Source organism: Molossus molossus, unplaced genomic scaffold (genome assembly GCF_014108415.1).
Source record: "Molossus molossus isolate mMolMol1 unplaced genomic scaffold, mMolMol1.p scaffold_m16_p_3, whole genome shotgun sequence".
Classification (NCBI taxonomy): domain Eukaryota; kingdom Metazoa; phylum Chordata; class Mammalia; order Chiroptera; family Molossidae; genus Molossus; species Molossus molossus.
Genome location: NW_023425366.1, coordinates 57,099,057 through 57,122,337, shown reverse-complemented (window position 1 = coordinate 57,122,337; position 23,281 = coordinate 57,099,057).

The window sequence follows — 23,281 nt, the reverse complement described above, 5'->3', positions numbered from 1 at the left end:
GATACAAAATCAACATACAAAAATCAGTAGGATTTCTATACAGTAACAACTATCTAAAAAAAAAATAAAGAAGGCAATCCCATTTACAATCCCACCCAAACAGTGCAATGCTTAGGAATAAATTTAACCAAGAAAGTGGAAGATCTATGCACCGAAAGCTGTGAGACACTAAGGGAAGAGAGAGAAGAAACACAAATACATGGAGATATATCCTTGCTCATAGATTGGGAAAATGCCCATACCATCCAAAGCCATCTATAAATTCAATCCCTATCAAAATTCCAAAGATATTCTTTCACAGAAATAGAAAAAACATAATATCTATCTTAGTTTGGTTTCCCACAGAAGTAAGCCCTGAGACAAAGGTTTAAATGCAAGTAGTTTATCTGGGAGGAGAGGCCTAAAAACATCTAGAGAGAAGTAGGGAATGAGACCGGGAAGGGAAGGAGGCTAGTGAAGGGTGCATTTCAAGCAGGTTTCACTCTGGGCAACTGGAGTTTATGTCCATGGGAAATGCAGGGGAACAACAGAGAACGTGCACCTCAGGGGTTTGCTATGGGAGAGAGGGAGCTGAGCATTTATGCACCAGTCCTTGGCCGAAGGCTATTGCAAGGGGTGTTTTCCCTGCTGCCTCTGCATGTGAGCAGGCAGACTGGGCTCTGTGGGCCGGAGAGAGACCTCAGGGGAAAAGTTTCAGGGGCTGCAATGAGAAGTCGGGTCAGCACGCACAGAAATGATAACGGTGAAGGGATATGAGTGGGGTATCCATCACATCTATAATTCCCAATCGTGTGTTCACCACCAAGGCTGGCTAGGATTGCAGGACTGGCAACAACAGGTTTCCTACCTTGGTTAGGACAAAATGAGGTGGCAAGTCTTAGCATAGGAGGAATGTGAACCCATGCAGCGGCTCCTCCCTCCCGCTCAGGGCACTTCCCCCACCGCACCCCAGGAGCATGCCCAGGGCTCCCTTTCCCACACCCAGCACTGCCCCCCTAGCAGGGTCCTCGCCTGAATCTCAGGGCCTCTTCTCCCGCACACATCTAGTTTGACTCCCTCACATACCCCTCAACTCCTAGGAAGAACCAGCCAAATGAGGCTTGAAAACTGTTGTCCTGAGAATCATAAATGAATCTTAAATCTATAGAAATTAAAGGACAGAAGGGCTGTACATTTATCGAATGCAACGTCTTACTTCAGACTGGTGGCAGCTCCAGGACCATACGTGCAGTTCCTTAGCACAGTGCCTGGCCCATAGTAGGTGCTAAATGCCTGTGTGTTAAACAGATGTGGAATGACTACATCTGTCAATGTGTTCTGTGTCCTGAGAACTACCATTGGAGAATAGAGGTAGAAATAAGAAGGAAACATTCTCTATCAAATAAACATTGCAAACTCCGCTGCTTTACCAAGCCGTGAGGATACCATAAAAGGGTGAAACAGGCCGAGAATCAACAGTGGAGAACAGTGAGGAGTGTGGTGAGCAAGGGAGCCCCCTCCTACTTAGTTCCATTTGTGAGGCGGGACTGTTGGTCCAGTGCTTCCAGCTCTTAAAACATTAAACAGGCCCAACAACACCGGTCTGTGGGCTCGGTCCCACTGGGAGGGTCCTAAGGTTCTTTCACTGGTTTAAATGCTCAGAGGGAAGGCTGTTGGGAAGTAGGCAGAGGTAAGACTCAGTTTATTCCCTTACCCACTCTTTCCTTTTCTCCTTCTTCTTTTCTCTTTCCTATCACTCATGAATCTTCAGGAGGCTAATGTGTTCTCCCAGAGGCTTAGGAAGGGGAAGAAGCCATGGCAGGCAGAGTTCAAGGAAGGAGGGTGATTGATACACGAGAATTTCTGAAGAAACAAGGAAGGCTGAGACCAAATGTAGCAGGCAGGCAGGCAGGCAGGCAGGCAGGCAGGCAGGATGCCCCATTCCTGCCCAGCTCCCTCCCTTCGGGACATCTGTCCTTCCCAAGTACCTCAGCAGCTCCGACTCCACTTGTTCCAGGGGCCAAGAAAGTCGCTTTTCCCCTTGTCGTGGAGGGATCCAAACCTCCAGTATCCCAAGTGGTTGCATTTTCTTGAAGGGTCTGGAACAATCACACTGTTAACCCTGCAATTCTCAAAGTTCATTCTCCAACAGTAGGCTCCACATGATTTGAGATCTTGAGACAATGTATTCTGAATCTCAAAGGACAATTTCACACTATTTATAAATAGAAACTGGCATGCCAGGCTGTAAATAAAATAGAAAAGAATACCTATGGTGACAAAGACAGTCTCATCTTTGGAGGGGAGAGAGGGGAAGCAGATTTCAGAATGCTCACAGCTGAGAAACAAGCCAGAAACTTGGTAATAATTGGGAATTATTTCTTAGAGTGACCCAAATAAAGTTTTGATACTTTGTGGCAGAAATTCTGATCATCATCTTCCCCACCAACACCCAAAATGAAGACAGAAAGATTCCCTGGGAAGTGTCTAAAACTCGGAGAATCTGCCAACCATTGGGATCAGATTGACTCTGCCACACCTCACCCCCAGCCATTTGTTTTACAGAGTTTCCTAAATCAGAATAAAAGTTTGTGGCAAAGAATGTTCATTTCAACTGTCTGACAAGATGAACGTTAAGATTTGAAATTTTCATATTAAAGATTTTTTACTCTTGGATTGCATAACTGTCTTTTTATTTGTATAGAACATTAGTATGTACAAAGTTAGTATTTACAAAGTCACAGAGTTAGTATTCACTAGTTTACTTAATGCTTAACCTAGCCCTGTGCAGTATATGAGAAAGAGATTAAAAGACCCTCTGGCAGAGACTTCTAGTTGCTCCCTATGCTAAAAATATACCCAGGATCTGTTTTGATCAGGTATGGTAAGACAGCAGACACGGAAATGATTGTCACAGAGGTGGATGTTCGCATTCACGTGCTGGAAATAGATGCACAGCGGGCCATGTAGGGCCACATACAGAAGGACAAGGGACAGCCAGGAGCCAGAAGAGGTGTGAAAGCAGAGCATGACCTAGAACTTTAATGGGGTTTTGGGGTAATCCATACTGTTGAGCCACTGTGTACAGTTGTGCAAGCATTTTTCACATATTACAATGTACACAACCTCTGTGTTATACATGGCAGCCCTGAGTCCAGTCCCATTTCTCAGATGAAGACAGAAACTCTCAAGGAGGTTTGGCCATGGCTTTTGTATATCTTAGATCAAAACCCTACAAGGATTATAGGGTCTACGCAGGATAATTTGCCAGTTTCAATATAAGATAAGATACAGTAACACATTGACATTCTTAGGCAAAAGATAAAAATATGTTAAGTACTAGAATTTAATATTTACTTAGAAATAGAAGTAAGGAATTTAAAGAAAAAGAGAGTTGGATATAATTCTCCTGATGACTATTGTTCAACATGTTCGGAGGAACAGGATATCTCCTTAAATCCAATAGCCAAGTGACAGGCTGCGCACCGGGGCAGTTATACAGCCTGTGTGGGGGTCTATCATTTACATGCATTAAGATGGAAATTGAGCATCCATATTTTCCTTACATGTGCCAGTGAAGTGATTGCACTTCCCACAATCCCTTTGTACCATAATTACTTGATTTGTGAACCAAATGTGTGGTTTGAGGATGGAAATAGGTACACAGTAACACCATTTGGGAGGTCCAATTTTTACCTCAATGACGAGACTTTTTTTTTTTTATGAAAGAAAGATTAGATATAGGACTCAAATTTAGTTTATTTAAAACATGTGGTATTTGGAATTCCTTTATTTGAAGGGTCCAATTTGATTTTTTGCATTTAAAATTGCACTTTAACTGGAAGATGTAGTTAAGTGATAATTGAAATAATTAATTTGTAAGAAGAAAACAAGTACAAAATATCATTTTATCAGTAGGCTATATCGTATCAACACTGCAGCTTTAAGAAAAAAGGTGTCAAAATGTTATATTTAAATGAATTGTAACAATGTTTTTTAATTATCTGCTAGTTGTTCTAAAACACATTACTAATACTAACCATTGCAAAATTGAATTTTATCTCCACATACCTATCAGATACTTTTTCTAAAAACACCCTGAGATTCATAGTTTAATTCACAACAGTTTTCCCTTTCCTTGAAAAGTCATAATTTTTTCCCTTGTGCAAGTATGTTCCATACGAAGTGGAAGAGTCTTAAAAGCAAGTGTTCTTTATTGATTCAGATGCTGTCTGACACAGGACTCCTGCAGTATTACTATAAACATAACACTGTAGTATCTGCTACCTATGTCACAAGTCGTAATTAGTAGAGGGCTTTCAGCAACAATCTTAAAGCTTGAAAATTAGCCCTGCGTTAGCAAGGCAGAGATGGTCTCCCTCCTCCACCCCCGTCCCTCACCCACCCCTAACTAGAAGTGAAGCGAGGTGTGAATGTTAGGCCTGAGGTGAGGGCACCTGAGGGTGCTGGGCTCACCTGGCTGTTGGTGGCTGGCATGGGGCATCTTGCTATCTGGAAATAATGATTTTGGAACAATTTTAACCTAGAATGCTGGGTAAAGTTACATTCAAAAACTTTGCAGGCAGCAGTAGTTTTTAAATTGAATAGGACAACCACCATTAGGTTTTTTAAAGGACATTCTCGTTGGGTAAAGTCAATGCACAAGGCTGGCATTGATTTCTAACTTCTATTAATAACAGCCACCAAGTGTTGACCACCACAGGGCAAGTATAGCTTCATGATAGTCTTGAAAAGTAGGTATTCTTCTGACTTTACAGAAGAGAACACACAAGTTCAGAGAGGAAGGACGCTACCCGGATTAGCCAAGGTCCGACTGATTCCCAGCAACCCTTCCGTGTACACCACACCACGGGTCTGGCCCAGTCATCTGTGCCCGGTGCTCTGGCAGAGGGAAGAGGAGGGCGCCCGGAGCCGGAGCGACTGCAGCGCAGGCTCAGGTACGGCTTACGCGAGCATAACAGTGTGGATTTGGTGAGATACGTTTTGTTCTTATTGTCAGACCCGAGATGCCATCTGGGTCAAAGAATAATTTACTCTAGGTCGGCGACTTCCAACCCTTTTTCATCCCATGACACGTGAACTCAAAGTCTGCCGCGCTCCAAAACCTCTGTTCTATCTTTGGCCCGTGTGACAAAAAATAATAGGTACCATTTTGATTCATTCACACCAGACAGCTATTACTGTGTTGGCTGTTGTCATTTTTCATTTGACAATCTCAGGGAAAAAGAGGTCAGTGCCCCTGACTAAAGTCAGGTGTTGAATATTTTTAAAGTTCTTGAGGCTCATGGGTAGAAATGGGGGGCTCTAGGAAAAGGCTGCGGCTGAATTTCCAAAGGATAAATACACTGGAACTTTCCCAGGGCCTTGTTACCATTTGGATAAGGGGCCACATCCCCCCCCCCCCCTGCCTCTTTACTAAGCTGAGGCTGAACAGAACATGGGCTGCTCAGCTTCCACCCTCCTGAAAACAAAACAAGGGAGGGGGAGTGTGTGGCAAAACTACTTATCACATCTAAGTGGCCTCAGACTTACTGAAGTGCTCTGCAAAGCCTTACCATCCCGGACGTTCTGATAAACACTGTTCCGGGGACATTTTATTTTGACTTTGATAATTTGTCTTCTACCTCATGCAGTTTTACGCATGAACACAGAAAAATCAATTGCCATTTTGTTCCATTGCTTATTCAATTAAAAGCTTCTTTTTACCTTTTTTTTTTTTTCTCTCCTCTCTACCATACTTCAAAGTAACACAACGTGATAGCATCAGCCTTGGGTATTAGCCCTCACAGATAGAAATGTTCTTGAAATCAGCTCAGTGGACTTTTTGTAATAACTTTATCCATGTTCTCAGACTCCTATCAGTCCTGAGGTAGTCATAATAAACAGGATCTGAAGCTTCAGAATCTTCAGGAAATTCTGGCCTTTAAGGGGGAAAAAAAAAATCTGTCTTTGGAGGTTTCTCCAAAGTTAATGCAGTGTTTACAAATTGGGTCAATAGTCTATAGAAATAAAACCAGGAATCATTTTATAAGATAACTAAGAAACCTCTGTTTATACAGTGCTAAAAAACTACAGAGAAAATTTTCTAACAAAAGACTGATTTCATAAGAATAGGACTCCTTATAGGAAAAATGAACATTAAAAGTTTTGGCATTTCAAGTGCTCTTAAAATTTTTTAAAAAGTGGGATTTAGAAAAGTGGTTTTATGACATTTTCATGAAGTGTAAAGTTTATAAAGCATGTTTAATAAACATCAGTTCATTTCAGGTGGTCTTGTTCCATGTAAAATTTAGCTTCCCAGGAAAAGTTTAGTCCAGACCCAAACTATTTTCATTTTACTGATACCCACTTAGAGATACCATGCACTTAGCAATCCTAGGTCACACACTGTGCCCTGAATTGCACATTGCAGCTAACCTCCTCAAGTTCATCTATTTTTGTTACTTCTAGTCCACAAAGCACAATGGGTTTTATGTTTAGTTATTTCTGGAAATTACAATAGCCTAATGCACTCCTAATGAATATTTTTTATGTTCCCGAAATTTGCAACTCAAATATTGATGATTTTTCTCATAACAAGTTGACTTGAACGTTAATTTTCCTGTGGCTTCTACCTTTGAAAACATCTGTTTCTTTATAGCATCCTGCTTACCTTCATATATGTTGTTTTTATAACTTATACACTTCTTTCCCTGTTTCCCACCTTTGTTTATCTGGACAAAAATTGACCCAAATTTCAAGACCTGGATTAAGCTTTGGTACTCCATGAAGTTTTTCTGGAGTGATATCCCTGCTGTACCCCAACCTCACCCCACGGCTTCCTCTCAAAGGAGGTAGCTACTGTAAATTACATGTGCTTCCATTATTATGTTTATCCCAGTAGTACTGCAGCTTATGGATTACATGATTACATGAAACTTTAAAAGCAAGCACTGTTTCTTTGTTTGTTTATTTTTGTTTGTTTTTTTTCCTGTACCTGTATCTCAAAATTTTGGAGCAATGCTTGACACCTAAATATCCTGAAAAATTATTTGGTGAAAAAAATGAATGATGAAATAAAAACCACACCTAGTTTCTATTTCAGAGATTTTTTTTTTCCTTCTCAAAATGAAGTAAAATCATTAGTACACCTATTTCATCATCATTGAAAAATTATTTATGAACATGTAAGGGTTGAAATAGCAGTAGACTGCCTGGGTTTGAATCATGGCTTCACCATAAACTAAATAAACTAAATTACTGAAAAAGTAATTTAATTCTACCGTCTCCCCCAAAAGAAGTCCTATTCATCTGTACAATAGGGATTGCAACACTACCTACCTCATAGAGGGGACTTTGCCCAGGGCCCAGTGCACGGGAGCAGCTCTTGTCAACGACCCGTTATCAGGCTGGTGTCTAGCGATCTACTCCCCTTTCACAAAGCTGAGAAAAGAAATCCTCATTTTGTGGTGGCTTCCTCTCCTCCTTGTCTCCTGCTCCTCTTCCTCTTGCCCTCTGCCTCATACTACAGCTTTACTGGGATATGACTGACAAATATATTGATGGGTCCAGAGTTGCAAGATGAAAAATTTGTAGTGATGGTTGCACAACGATATGAATGTACTTTATGTCACTGAACTGTATACTTAAAAATTATTAAAATAGGCCCTGGCCAGTATTTCCCAGTGGTTAGAGCATCGGCCCTCAGACCAAAGAGTCGTGGGTTCGATTCTAGTCAAGGGCAGTTACCTTGGTTTACAGTTCATCCCTGGCCCTGGTCAGGGTCGTGCAGGAGGCAACCAGTAGATGTGTCTCTCTCACATTGATGTTTCTCTCTCTCTCTCTCTCTCTCTCCTACCCCCCGCCCCTACACTCTATCTAAAGATAAATGGAAAAAATATCCTTAGGTGAGGATTAAAAAAAAGATTATTAAAATAGTAAATTTTATGTTATGTATATTTTACCACAATTTTAAATATTTAAAAAATATTTTTAACTGATGTACAATAAACTTCATATATTAAAAGTGTGCAAATATTTTTTGACAACTTTTGGCATATGGATACACTCATGACATCCTTACCACAGTAAAAACAATGAACATATTTATTATTTCCAAAATATTCATTGTGTCACTGTGTAATCCTGCCCTTCCTAGATCCCCACCCCTAGCCAACCACTAATCTTTCTGTCACTATAGATTAATGTATAGTTTCTAGATTTTTATATAAATGGAATCAATATGTACTTTATTTTGTCTGGCTTCTTTCTTTGAGATTTATTCATGCTGTTGTGAGTATCAACAGATCATTCTTTTTTATTGCTGAGGAGTATTCCATTGTATGTATTATAGCACAGTGTGTTTATCCATTCATCTCTTGATAGACATTTGGGTTGTTTCCAGTTTTTTAGCCATTGCAAATAAAGATGCTATGAATAATTGCATACAAATCTTTCTAAGGACATATGTTTTCATTATCTTGGGTAAATAACTAGGAGTAGAATGGCTGGATCTGATGGTAGGTATATGTTTAACTTTTTAAAGAAACTGCTACATTGTTTCCCAAAGTCACTGAGCACTTCTGTGGCCACCGGCAGTGCCTGAGAGTCAGTTCCTCCATGGCCTGGACAGTTGGCACCACAGCTTGGAAACGCTCCCAAAGCAGTAAACTGGAGCGGCAGGCAGTAAGGCTCATCTTGTTTATTTCCTGTCCATCAGGTATCACTGTTCTTTCGTGCCTGATGTCCAGTTACTTGGAAGCCATTGTTTCATATATTTTGTGCAGTTTTCCAGTTGTTTCTGGCAGCAGATGAGATCTAGGCACTTTTATTCCGTCTTGGCCATAAGTATCAAGTCTTGCATGTCTTCATTCATATGACGTGAACAGATGTGCCAAGAAAGATGTGCTCACTACATGAGATTACAGTCATATTTCATGCCTTCTAATAGTTCAATTCACAATAGACACCAATTATTAATGTTGTGTTACATTTGGGTGTTGGATCTGTATTACAAATTACACTAAACATAGGAAAATGCAGTCTTACCTATTGATTTGGGGAGAAAGGAAGTAAGGGGGATAGATCACTTTTCCTTGGCTGGTTCGTTGATTATATACTCTTTGCACATTAGAGAAGACAATAGAGTATAGAGTTGCTCAATGCTGCAACCGGTCATTCATAAGAACTTAATAAAGATGGTTGTCGATTCCGGTTGGGTAACTTAGAAATCATATTACACATCAGCTGAATTGCGAGAGCTACTTCTGAGGAATTTTTACTTTATACTACTTTAGCTCTGATGAGGTTTATCAGGAAACTCTCTCATTAAATAGAGTTTGTAAAGAACCTGCTTGCCCTAAACACTCTGCTGGCTGATTAACTGATACCACCTCATGCTTTGCATCTTTTCTGATGTCAACGGGGTGCTTCATCTGTTAAGAGAGTATTTCCTGGCTTTGAGGAGTCAGTGCAAGCTTAAAACGGTCTTCCAACAACCCAAAAAGAAGGTCAGCCCCTGAGACATTCTTATCTGAGCCACTGGTTATCATTTCCTGGGAAGTCACAGAGAGGATCTGAGTGTTCTAATTAGTGCACGTTTTAATATCCATTCCCCTTATGTTCCCCCTCCACTTCTGCATCATTTCAAAAGGTAGTTCAGATGAGAAAATTATTCTAGCCTTTGGATGAAACAACTGACAAGCACACATCTGAGAGTGGAGGTTAGAAGCGGCAGACCTTCGGGGGAGGTGAAATGTTCCTGGAAGGTTGAGCAATCTCTGGGGGAGCCTGTCACAGGTGGTGAGTGTCCCGAGGCAAAGAGGAAGCCTGACTACAATGTGTTCATTTAGAATAAATTCCTCCAATGCAGGTTCAGACTGGGGATGAAACTGAGGAAGTGAAATACCCCCACAATGTATAAAAGGCCTCTAGATAAGTGCACCCACTTCTCAAGAGCTTCAAACATTAACTTTTTTGATGCCTAAAACCCTAAGTAAGACAAAACAACGGTAAAGAGTGAAGAGTGAAAAAGAAAAGCTTAAGTTATGTAGGCCAAAGACTTTAAAAACTACAAGGTCAATGTTTTATTATAATTATTGGAAAATCAATATTTTATTATTTTTCCACTTTTTTTTTACTGTGGTCAAAAACACATAACATACAATTTATCATTTTGAATAATATTTTAAGTGTATGAGTCAGTGGTATCGCGTACACTCATATTATAGAACTCTTTTCATCTCGCAAAACTAAAATTCTGTATGCATTAAACAACAACTCCTCATCCCCCTGTCCCCCCAACCCCTGGCAGTCACCATTCTTCTTTCTGTCATTAGGATTTTGACTGTTTTACATAACCTCAGATAATTGAAAAGTCTGTCTTTATGCTAGTACCACATTGTTTTGATTACTGTAGCTTTGTAGCAAGTTTTGGATTCAAAAATTTTGAGACTTTCAGCTTTGTTCTTCTTTTTTCAAGACTGTTTTGACTATTGGGGATTCCTTGAGATTCCAGATCAATTTTAGCATGAGTTTTTCTATTTCTGTAAAAAAAGGCATTGGAATTTTGATAGGAATTGCCTTAAATCTGTAGCTTGCTTTGGATAGTATTTGCCATCTTAGTAATATTAAGTCTGATGAAAAACTCAAGAAGTTAAAATTTTTAGCTTTAGATATATAGTTAATAGGTTTGGTAATTAATGCATGTAGAGAGCTATTGTTCCAGGGACTGGAATGTATGACTAGACCTGCCCTGACTTAAGGAGACCCGCAAGCAATGTGACCTTTGTGCCTCGGGAGGACTGCGGGGGACCAAGACGGTATCTGAGCCATTGTGCTCCAAGGAGAGAACGTCAGCCCAAGATGCAGATAAAGAATCACTGGTCAGCAGATGAAGGGATGCTCAGAAAATCACCAGAGTGCAGCCTTTATCTGATTAACATTTTTTTCCGAATTCCAAACCCTTTACCTACACTTCTCCTTATAAAATGGGTCAGCTTGAGATGAGATGTAAGATGGTCTTTTTAGAGTACATAACTTGCTGTATTCTCTGATGACTGGCCATCTGAATAAAGTGCCCATAAAGATTCGATTCTTGTGTCTACTTACTGGTTCCGGTAGGGACGGACAGCACGAACGCCAACTTTTCTGGTTTCAAGTCTTCTAATCCAGAAACATAGGATGCCTTCCCATTTATCTATTTTATCTCATTTTTTTTCAGGAATGTCTTACTTTTCAGTATACAAGTCCTTCACCTCCTAGGTTAAATTACTTCCTAAGTATCTTATTCTTTTTGGTGCTATTGTAAATCAAATTGTTTCTTAATTTTTTCAAATTATTTCTGATAGTTTAAAACCAATTTTAACACCAAATTAGAATAACATTAATATCTCTGGCCCCAGAAATAACTTGAATCTAACATTAGAGTCAATTCACAGAGTGTGAACTAAAGCCAGGTGGAAAAACATACCCTATTAGCTCACTTAGGTATTCTAGGTTGAAATATACAAGGTGCGGGATCCCTGATTTATAGTTTCCTAATTCTCATGGTCAATTTCAGTTACCAATGTGGTGTCACTGAAAGTGTTCTTGGGAAGAGATGCACTTTGGCCCTGTGCTGGATGGTACAAGGTAGGTCCAGCTCACCAATGGATACAACTGAACTACTGCTCGAATGTGAATCAGTCGTTAACTTTTCTGTAAGAGATACAGCTTCCCCTCTGACATCCTTGTCTAGGGATTCCCACTTTTCTAACGCCCACCAATTCCCTTAATCCTGGCCTTGTTTCTTATGGGTCTTTCCTATTGCCAGGCTCTAAATCCCAGGTTTGAAGCCGTGTTTCCCAACTTTCTAATCTTTATATGCCACACTCTTGAAAATGATTGTTTAAAAAACATTATAAATAAGAAAGTCTTGCCTCTATACACATACTTTATAAAAAAAATTAATGTAATAACCAAAAAAATTTACTAGTTATGCCACCCTTCAGAGATAACCACTGAAAAAGTTTTGATATGTAGCTTACTAGACATTTTGTTTACATATTTTCACATTAATGTCTATATACATATATATTTTAATATATTTCATATATTTATAAGTGCACAAACTAAAAATACTGTACCATATGCAATGTTTTATGATCCATGTTTAGTTTCAAAAATGTTATAGTTTTGTAACTGAGGGACATAGAATTAAAAGGGGAGATTAAATGGTAGAAAGCAGAGAATCCAAACCAGTTTTCAGAAAACTAATTTCATTAGCTGTATGTTGCAAAAAGGATTCCTTGATTCTATAAACATGAAATACTAATCTTTCCTTTAAAAATTCATATTCTACTTCAGCATATTAAATATTCCAAGTATTCCTGTATGTTTCACTCGGTGTTTACTGAGTAAAATTATTAAAACACTAGACATGAATGCCATTGACATAACAATATAGCAACACTAAATAAAATAATTAGAAAATAATTTCTTTTTCATGAGATACTTATTTCACAGAACATTTTTTAAAATGTAAGTTTCTGTCTGGGTATACAAAGACTTACTAATCCAGTCCACTGGTTATTTGGGTAGTTCTGGGGCCCCTGACACACAGCTGGGATGGTCATGTTGGAAGCCAGGTTGTAAGGTGTGCACACCGCATTCCCTCCAGAAGGTGATTCATTTAGTGCAGCCCTCTCTGAGCCCTCGGAAACACTAGTTGGAATATTATTTTTAGTCTACACAATAATGTTTATTCTACTTTTCATGAACATGTGTTTGCTTACTAGTTCCCCACTCCATCTTCATGTTCAATAGGTAGGAGCTTTATTTGTTATTATTGTTTGGGTTTGGTTTGATTTGTTGATTTTGTAAATGTGTTTGCCATACATTGTTACTACTAACATCTGTTAAGTGGGAATTAAAGTCTACATGTTACATTCTAGAAACATGACATTGATATGAAGAGAGCTAGAGCAAAGAGCTTACAGTTACAGGAAAAAGCAGAGACAAAAACATGACTGGATCCCTGCATTCTGCTTTCAAACACAAGAGCTCCTCAAAGGAATTTATAGGGAATACTATTTATGCTTGAAAGTAACTTAAATTACTGAAGAAACGGTGAAGTTTTCTACTATCCTCCCATTAAAAATATTAGGAAAGAGTTTAGTAAACTAAACTTGATAAACACTCATGTTAATAGATAAAGATTGATGTATAAAAAGCAGCTGAACTTCACCTTAAATGTTATAATGCATAATTTATCTCCAAGAAACCTAGATGCCTCTTGGAAAGCTTTGAAAGTTACTTTTTGGGGAAGCAGTTCTGCTTGAGAATGTAGTTCAGACTCCTTATGTTTTATACCTTTTTATTATTTTTTTCTTTTTCCTGAGGGCCTATTTTTTAAAAATCTATCTTACTTTTCTACTCTAAAAACATTTCACTTAATTGCTTCCTCACTTAATCCCTCAAAAATGGGCAAGTACTTGGCATTTCTTACTAAAGATAGCCCATGAAGTTGGAATTAGTGAGACTAGATGAGTTCATGGATACCTTTAAATATCTCTGTAATCCACAAATTGGCCACAGTCATTATACTCAATGTCTGACAAGTCAGGAAATATAAGGTACATTTATGTTTAAAGAGTGTAATGATTATATTTTTAAATAATGTGCAGAATATTTTTTCTTCAACTTCTAAGCAACTTTTTAGATGTAGAATCCCTAAATTTAAACAATGGGTCCAATTGTTCATCTGTAAAAGAACTCTAAATACACGATTGTTTCTATATTTCCAGACTCAAGGGTATTAAAAGATCTGAAAAGCCTTCAGTTAAACACACATGCATCTTGTTTAACTGAAGGCTTTTCAGATCTTTTAATAACTTCTTAATAGAAAGCTCCCTGAGGGCATAGACACTGTATCCCTAGCACTTATCAAAGTACCTAGCACTCACAGATGCCAGTAAGTATCAGCTGGATGAGTGAATGAATGAATGAATGAATGGCATTTGGGAAACCAACAACTAAAGCTTTTTGGTGCTCCACATAGGACATATTCATAAAAATGTAATTCAAAATGAAACTTGTTTGGACACTTGAAACAACCAACAATGTGAGTGTCCTTTGCAGCCTTCAAAATCTGGTGTAAGTCTCACTTCCTCGGAGATTCCTTTTCTTCCTATTCTAGTTGTCATCAATCTTCTCCTCCGAAATTTTATAGCATGTTTAGTCTCTACCACAAATTTAGCACTGAATTATATACTGTCTTATAGAATTCACTACAGCATGTTTGATTTATGACTCTTTGACTTCTGGCTATGCACATTTTTAGTGCTCTGTGAATTATAACTATCATATAATAACTAGCATGAAGTACACAAATAAGCCTCTCAATTATTCTTGTTTTATGATTAATTACTGTCCAGCCCTTCATATTGATAAGGTTCATTTAAAACTCTTATATCATTTGGTTTCACAATGGTATAGTGGATATTGGTGCAATTATCCCCATTTTAAAGATGGAAAAACTGAGAAACAACTAAGTTAAGCCATGTCCCAGCGATTAGATAGTCATTAGATCATGGGCTAAAGTCTGCCATGCAAAGGTCATTTACTTGTTCCCAGCCTGTTTTCTGAGCTGCTCAAAGTAAGCCTTCTTTTGGCATTCAAAATCCATCCAGCTCTCCAGCCTTTCTGCCCTGTACAACTTTATCCCAGACACTAGTTCCTGGACAATTAGTGATTCAAGAGGAAGAAGGGAGAGAAAGAAAGAAAGAGGGAAAAAACCCGAGGGAAGTAGAGAAAGGGGAAGATGCTAAGAAGTAGAGACCTAGACTAGAGGCCTGTATGAAGGCCTATCTGGCCAGCAGATGTGTTTTGTTTGGCCATCACAGAGCATTTTTTTTACAAAAGTGAATTCACTGCCAACTTTTAAAATGGCAAGTGTTCTCATCTATATTTCTGGCTTTTCTTGAAAATATGAGACGAAGGGCAAATTAGGCTCAAATTTCTGCATGGTGACAATTGGCTCCAGCTGAGTAATGGTTGCTCCCTTAAGGTCCGATGTGTGCTCTCGCAGACCTCAGTCCCAACCCCCTCATTTCATCCCAGGGAGCTTCACTCCTCCAGCCCTTCAGGGACTTGTGGCTGTTTCTTCAGCATAAAGGAGCACGATGAGGTTTATTTTATAGCTATCTCTGCCCTTCTATAGATATCTTTAGCTTTAATAGGCTTACTATCATATGCACTTCTTAATCAGAGGGCTACCTGAAGTCAAACTCTTTTTTTCGCTGAATAAATTTATTAATTGAGCAAGTATTTATTGAGTGCCTACTACGTACCTGGCATTATTTAGGACTTATCTCATTATGTCAAAATTATAGCTTAGATTTCCCCTAGAATGACAATTGATTACAAACAATATCTGGTAAAGAGTCAATTTTATGACTAAGATACAAATGCTTTTGATAATGCACAATTTAGCCCTGGCCATTTTGGTTCAGTGGTAGAGTGTCAGAGTGTCAGCCCACAGACCAATGAGTCCCGGGTTCGGTTCCAGGCAGGGGAAAGTGCCTCAGTTGCGGTTCATCACCAGCCCTGGTCGGGATCGTGTGGGAGGCAATCAGTCAATGTTTCTCTCTCTCTCTCTCTCTCTCTCTCTCTCTCTCTCTCTCTGTCTCTTTCTCTCTCTCTACTTGAAGATAAATGGAAGAATGTCCTCAGGTGAGGATTAAAAAAAAAAAAGCACAATTCAGAATAAAATTTCGATAATGATTTGGTTATCAAATCTAAGCATAGCTTTAGGGATTCCAAATGATGAAGTAACACTGTAGTAGATCAAAATGCTCAAAAGGATTGATTTGAATATTTCAAAGATTTCTGATGTTGTATTTTCAACTCCGTTACACACACACACACAAAATACAATTCTTTAATTATTTTTGTCTCAACAAGGCAGAAAGATTTGGTTTCAAGGTAAACAGATGAGCCAAAGCTTATTTCCTAATTCCTTTATGTGTTATCCAGAACATTAAATGAAGAAACAGGTGAAAACAAAGCAGCTACACATAGATAAGTTCTCTAAATCTTATTATCATCCTTGGAAATCTCATCAAAGATGCTATCACACACCTCTTAAACACTACTGAATTTCATTAATCCCATGTAGCTATACCTTTAATTTCTAATTCATTACAGTAAAGGTAAGGCAGGTATGATAGTAAGTTAAATGAGACCATTAAGAAGATTTTACGGTCTCTGGCCAGGTTGCTTAGTTGGTTAGAACACCATCCTGATACTCTAAGGTTGTGGGTTCAATCCCTGGTCAGGGCACACAAAAGCATCAACCAATGAGTGAATAAATAAGTGGAACAATAAATCTCTCTCTCTCTCTCTCTCTCTCTCTCTCCTCTATCTCCCTTTTTCTCTCTTTCTCTGAAAGCAATAAAAAGAAATAAATAAAAGGTTTGATTGGTTACCATGTGTACTAGTATTCATTGCTGCGGTAACAAATTACTATAAACTTAGTGGTTAAGACAACAGAAGTTCGTTTTCCCACAGGTATGGCCAAGAAGTCTGCCGTCAAGGCGTTGGCAGGGCTGCGTCCCCCGAAAGCCGTGCAGAACTTCATTGCTCCTCCAGCCTCCTGGGTTTCAGGGGTTCCTGGGATGTGGCTGCCAAATGGGGAGGTCTGCATCTCTTGTTACATGGCCTTTTCTTTGTGTCGGTGTCTTCTCTTCCATCTCTTACAGGGATACTTGTCATAGAATTTAAAGGTCCACCAAGATAATCTCATTTTAAGATCCCTAAATTAATTCCTGTGCAAAGACACTTTCTTTCAAATAAGGTCACATTCGCAGGTTTCGGGGGTTAAGATGTGGACATATTTCTTTGGAGGGGGTTCCACCATTGGAGAGACTCTGCCACATTTCACTGTTTCAGCTCCTGATACGCCTAGTAGAAGCGTTTATACCGTACCGAAGTACGTGTTCATGATTAATTCTATAAAGGGTTTAACATCAAATTCTTGGTCAACAGCACAAGCCTTAATTCTGCCATTATTTCTATAAGAAAATTAAATGTGATTTATGACATGCCTACTTATCTGTTTTCATGAAAATTTAAATATTAATTTTGTCATCTAAATAATATTGTAAGCTCTGCAAATCCAAGAACTGTGCTTATATTTATCTTTGTTTTCTACTCAATACTTAAAACAGCCTAATACATATAGAAAGATGTTTATTGTGTGCTTATTGAGTAGTACATTCATTTTGAAATTAATCTTTGTCCATAGTCTCTGTGGAGATTTTGTTAAGGGTATGAATGTACTGGAGGAGCAAGGGCAGCTTTTGTGTGATGTACATTTTCCTTTGGGAACAGAGGGAGGCATGACCAGGGCTAGCTCTAGGTTTGTAAGTTATGAATTATCCCCCCACCACCACCAAGTCTTTCCATTTGGCTGTTTGAATTGACCTACATACCCGCTTCTAGAAGATGTAGGTAAGAAGAGCAAGCGTGCAAAATCTGTTCAAGAGTAGAGGTACAAGAACATGGCTTAGAAATCTTGACAGATCCTTCCAGTGATTTAATTAGGAGTGAGGCTCTACAGAACCACCGCGGCAGATGTGTCTGTGAAGCTCATGGAGATCATATTAACACTCCAGTTAGAACTGTGTTGAATGTGTTTCCTGGAAGGAGGAAGGAGGAAAGGGAGGGAGGGAGCGAGGGAGGGAGGGGGAAGGGAGGCAGGGTGAGAGAGATCTTTAGTTTGAATATATATTAGGATCAATTTGTAGGTTCAGAGAAATTCCAGAGTTTTTTGAGACATACTAAGAGATGACAGAGAAAGAGAAATTAAACAAAAGTCTGTAGAAAAGTAATCTTGCACTGAGTTGGTGGTTGTCAAAACAGAAATTAAAATAGAACGTCATGAGCTAGCTGGCTGGAGGTACTTAGTAGCAGAGAAAAAGTAATGAAAAGGGAAAAAATATATACGTTTATGAGGCAGGCTGGAGAAATATAGAACCTCAGCGCTGCAATTACAATACAAATACCTGGTATCTGGGGCTGCTGGAAGGAATCATTAGCACTGATTAAATGAATGTTTCTGCTGCTCAAATAATAAGGTAACTTCAAGGCATCAGAAACTGGGCTGAGTTTAATTTTTTATAGAAATAATGGCAGAATTAAGGCTTGTGCTGTTGACCAAGAATTTGATGTTAAACTCTTTATAGAATTAATCATGAACACGTCATTGAATTAAGTATAAATAGTACTTCGGTATGGTATAAACACTTCTACTAGGTGTATTGATAGTTCATTAATGAACTAAGATCACCTTCTCCTACCTAGGCTTCTTTAAACCTCCATCGACAGAACTCATGAATTTTTTTTCCTAGGTGGAGAAAGCCTGGTTTAATCATATCCTTTTATTCATTTTAAGCAGAGGTCAGTTAGATTCCCTTCAGCTCAGGGAAAACATTATCCAGGCAAAGATGCCACTTTGCACTGAAATAACTCTATTAATCCAAAGCCCTAGATTAGCTTCTAAATGGTTTTCCTTTAAACAAGGAAAATTGTAAAAGAAAGCCTGAGCATTTGGTGAGGAACGGGATGAAAGGTTGGTTTCTATAGACAGCTCTGCTTAGGAGACGTGTGAACCCTACTATCCCTTCTCTGTCTGTCTAGCCAAGGCGTCTCTGAATGCCCAAGGATTGTTTTCAAACCAAACTGATAAGGGACTAAAAAGACCCAGTCTGAGCTTTCTGGACCTTATCTTTTTTTTCCTTAAAATCCCTATCACACCGTCAATGTGAAATAGAAATAGGTAAAAATTAAATCCATCATGGTCAAAAAATACATTTTCTCTTACCACAATGAATATCTCTGATTTTCTGGACAGCAGAAGCAATGGCAAGTTGAGATGTGTGTCAGGTGGAGAAAGGAAAAACTGTGGGGAGGATCCAACAGCCACAGAGAACAAAGCTCCCTCTTGTTCTGGTGGGGAGGGCACAGCCTGGGAAGGTGTCCACTAGGTGGCGATTCACCTCCTGCATTAGTCCCATCATTGAAGAACCCATCTGCTAAGAATTGCGATGGGTGTAAAAAGGTCAATATGGATCATTTGATTTTAAAATCGCTTTTCTCTGAATATCATAGTTTTGAATTATTGTGAGCACAATCCAGATCACTCTTTTAGGGTGAAAATTGAGTACCATCATTTTGGAAGATTTCGTAATCAAGGTTCTGGGTACTAAGCAGGGTGAAAGAATTTTCAGGCTGAAAATTATCTTAGATATGATCCCAGTGATCATCCTTGTTTAGCAGATGAGAACCAAGGATATCACATCAGTTGCCTCAGATTATACTATTAGATAGCGAGAGGACCAGAATTAGATTCCATGTCACCTGAGTGATCTGGATCCAGCTTAAAAGCTTTCATCAATAAATGTGCTTATGTGCAGGTTAAGTTCTGGACACAGAGCTGGATGATGAAGATGCAAAATTAGCATCTGTCTTAAATCAGCCCTTTTGGTATAGTTGGAGAAACAATATAACAGGCAATAACAATACAAAGAGTGCACTAATCAATGACCAGCCATGTCTGCCTGGTGCTCAGGGTAGAATATGTCATGTGACAAGGCAGGAGGAGACCCTAAGAAAAGTGAGGCAGGGCTGAGTGTCTGGGAGAGGAGGAGTTCAGAAGCTGGCAGGGACTCAAGCAAAGGTGAAGGCTAAGTGTTAGGAGCCAAGGGTTTGGTTAGAATTAGAACACATAGTGCCAGAGGTTAACAGTGAGGCTGCGCCCTGACCAGGCTCGCTCCAGGACCCGTTTGGAATCATATTGCTGCACAAAGAAAGCTAAAGCCTGGGCAAGGGGGTACAGACCAGGAGTTCCAGGGGAGCTGGTCCCAAGGGAAGCCAGAGTGCCAGGCAAGGCAATGAAGAGAACACCTGGACAGGGAGCTGAGCAGCCACTGGTCAGGTAACCGAGTAAGGACAGAGGCTCTGGGATGTAAGCCTATTTTGCCCTAGTTAGGAAGCATCTAATGTGCTTTCTGCTGGGACGAAGAATAGTTGTAAGACATGAGCAGCCTGGAAACAGGAGGCAAGCACCCAAGTAGAACCCCATTCATTCAGCGTTTCTTTCTGTGTTCTATATATGCTATATAGAGATTGAGTTTACTCACTTGACAGTTGCACCTAGCTATGGTGTTATCTTTATCAAAGTTGAACAAAATCAGTATACAAAATTTCAAAAATCCGTTCTCATCTCAAAATATATTTACATTTTTGTAAATATGTTTTTACTGATATTTTACAGAGGAAGGGAAAGAGAGAGAAACATTGATGTGAGAGAGAAACATCAACCGGCTGCCTCCTGCACGCCCCCCACTGGGGATCAAGCCCACAACCCAGGCATGTGCCCTGACCAGGAATCGAACCTAACCTCTCAGTCCATGGGACGACGCTCAATCCACTGAGCAACACCGGCCAGGCTCAAAATCCGTTTAAGAAGATCTGGTGAAAGAGAGGGTGAGAGGAGGCATCACAGTGGGTAAGTGGTCCCTGGGAAAAGGAGCTGTCTGGGACGCCCTCTTCGGAGAATGTCTAGCTCCCACGAACTTGCTGCCAGGAATCGCCTTTGACGGAGAGGGAGCACTGGGTCTGGGAACACGGGAAGCAAAAACACCAAGTAAATTGTCTGTGAGGAAGACAAGTTCTTCCTTTATTCTAAAACGGGAATGCCAGATCAGGCCATTATTATTCCACTCCTACACACATTTTGCCTCCAGACCTTCGGATCTTTAACTGCTCTCTCTGACAGGAAATTGGCTTTTCAGAGCACCGGGAAAGCCCCTAGGTGGGTCTCAGATCCTCCGGTGTCATTGCTCCGAGAAGCAAGGCACCGTTAGGGCAAAGCTGAGTTTTCTGTTGGAGGCTGACTGTATTCATTACCTCTAATTCCTGTCTTGAAACGTTACATTCAAACCACATATAAATCTTGGCTTATTGTTGGTTTGAATTTATTGAAACTGTTCAAATGAGTGGAATATGCCACTTATCTGGGACATTAATTTCTGAAGATATGATTTCAATGTTTTTATCCTCCAATGCCATTATGGGATTGTTTTAATAAACAATTCGACATGTCCTGAGCCTTGGGAGGGGGGGGGTTTGTGGGTTGCTGGCACTGTTCTATTTTTTGGCCTATGTGATGGTTCCGTGATATTTGCTTTGTAATCACTCATGTTATGTTTTATCCTTTTCTTCATGCGTATTACATTTCACACTAAAAAAAGTGATTTAAAAATGTTATGGTCTATGTTTTTTAATTTGTGATGCCCTTCAAGAAACATAGTGAAACGCTAGCAAACTCGGTACGGTAGTCCCCCCTTATCTGTGGTTTCGCTTTCCTTTGTCTGAAAATATTAAATGGAAAATTCCAGAAATAAACAATTTGTAAGTTTTAAATTGTGTGCTGTTCTGAGTAGTGTGATGATATCTTGTCCCACCCAGGATGTGAATCATCCCTTTGTCCAATGTCTCCACATGGCATACGCTACCTGCCGTTAGTAACTCCGTAGCCACCTCGGTTATCCCATCAGTTATCGGAGAGAGAAAGACCGCATTACAGCATCTTGTTACAATTGTTTTATTATTAGTTATTGTTATTAAGTTCTTATTGTACGTATTTATAAGTTAAACTTTATTATAGGTATGTATGTATAAGAAGATATGGTACATACAGGGTTTGTTACTATCTGTGGTTTAAGGCATCCACCGGGGTCTTGGAACGTACCCCCCACAGAGAAGGGAGGACCAGCGTCGAGGTTTTCCATGAGATCCATTAACAAGGAAAAACTAGTTTCCAGCTCTGTAATAATAATTTCTTTTTTAGTTGTACTTTGAAAGTAAAGTATTTTAATGCATTCTCCACTGTCTTTTTAGTGACTTGAAAACACTGCACCAATATCTTTTCGCTTTCACTTCTGATATCCCCAAGTGAGGGGATGTTGGCCCAGTTAACCACATGATATAACTTAAGAAAATGGGAATTCTGAAAGCAATTATTTCATGTGTCAACTTTGTCTGTGGGACCTTCATGACTTAGCTTTGGACATTCCCTCTGAGGAAGAACGTGTACTTGGCATAGTGCTGTGTGCCCCTCACTCGCCTCCGAAAAGTCAGCTGACCTCCAGACACATCTGTCCTTCTGCTAACTTATTCCAGGTGTGTTAGTGACAACATGAGACGCAGGGGCTCCGGATTCATGTTCACTACAGCAGACCTGTGTTTTTAATCCTTTCCTGAATGTTCTGCTAGTTTAAACTGGTCTTCTGTCTTCCTTTGTTAGACACTGTCTATATATCTCCTACATATAATGCTAGAAACAGTTCATGTGAGTCTAACACTGCCAAGTTTAGATCCAATCAAAATTTGTGGTTTCTGTTTCAAACTGACCTTGAACCTGCGGTGTTTGGGCATGTTTCAGCTTGGCAAAGATTTGCTTCCTGTTTCTAAGAATGAACTATTATTACGCTCAAAGGCTTCTTGCCCATCTTATAGTTCTTAGAAAGGAAGTTATCATTTTGTGAATGAATTTAGCAGGGTAAACATGTATGATAACAAAATAAAGTCTGGAAGTATCAAACAAAAAAAAATACAAAGAAAATGTACTTGTTAAAGAGAATTTTTATTTAAGAGAGGTCTAAAACACTCAAAATATTTATAATTTATGTATTTAAAATGCTAAAGAGATAGATCTAGTCCCTGAAACTAACTTTTAAAGTGTTTCATTGTCATGAAATTTGATGAAATAACTTTTATTTAGTTTATTAAAAAAAAAGGTCAGGCTGAAAATCAGAATACATAGATCAAAATTTCCTCTGCCAACAGCCAATTACTATGTAAAAGTTATTAATCTCTGCTACAATTTTGTTTAACTTTTTTTTATAGATAAATTAGGCCTTTTATTTTTTGGTTCCAAAATATTTTATTAAAAAGAATAGTGTTGCCCTGGCCGGTTTGGCTCAGCGGTTAGAGCGTTGGCCAGCAGTCCAGAGAGACCCGGGTTTGGTTCTCGCTAAGGGCACGTACCTTGGTTGCAGTTTGTCCCTGGTCTCGGTTGGGTGGCAGCCAGTAGATGTATCTCTCTCACATCGATGCTTCTCTCTCCATTTTCCTCCCTCTCTCCCTCCCGCTCTATGTGAAGATAAATGCAAAAATGTCCTTGGGTGAGGATAAAAAAAAAAGAATGGTGCAAATGTAGGAAGAAACAAGTGCACATTTTGGTAAAGCTCATCAAAGT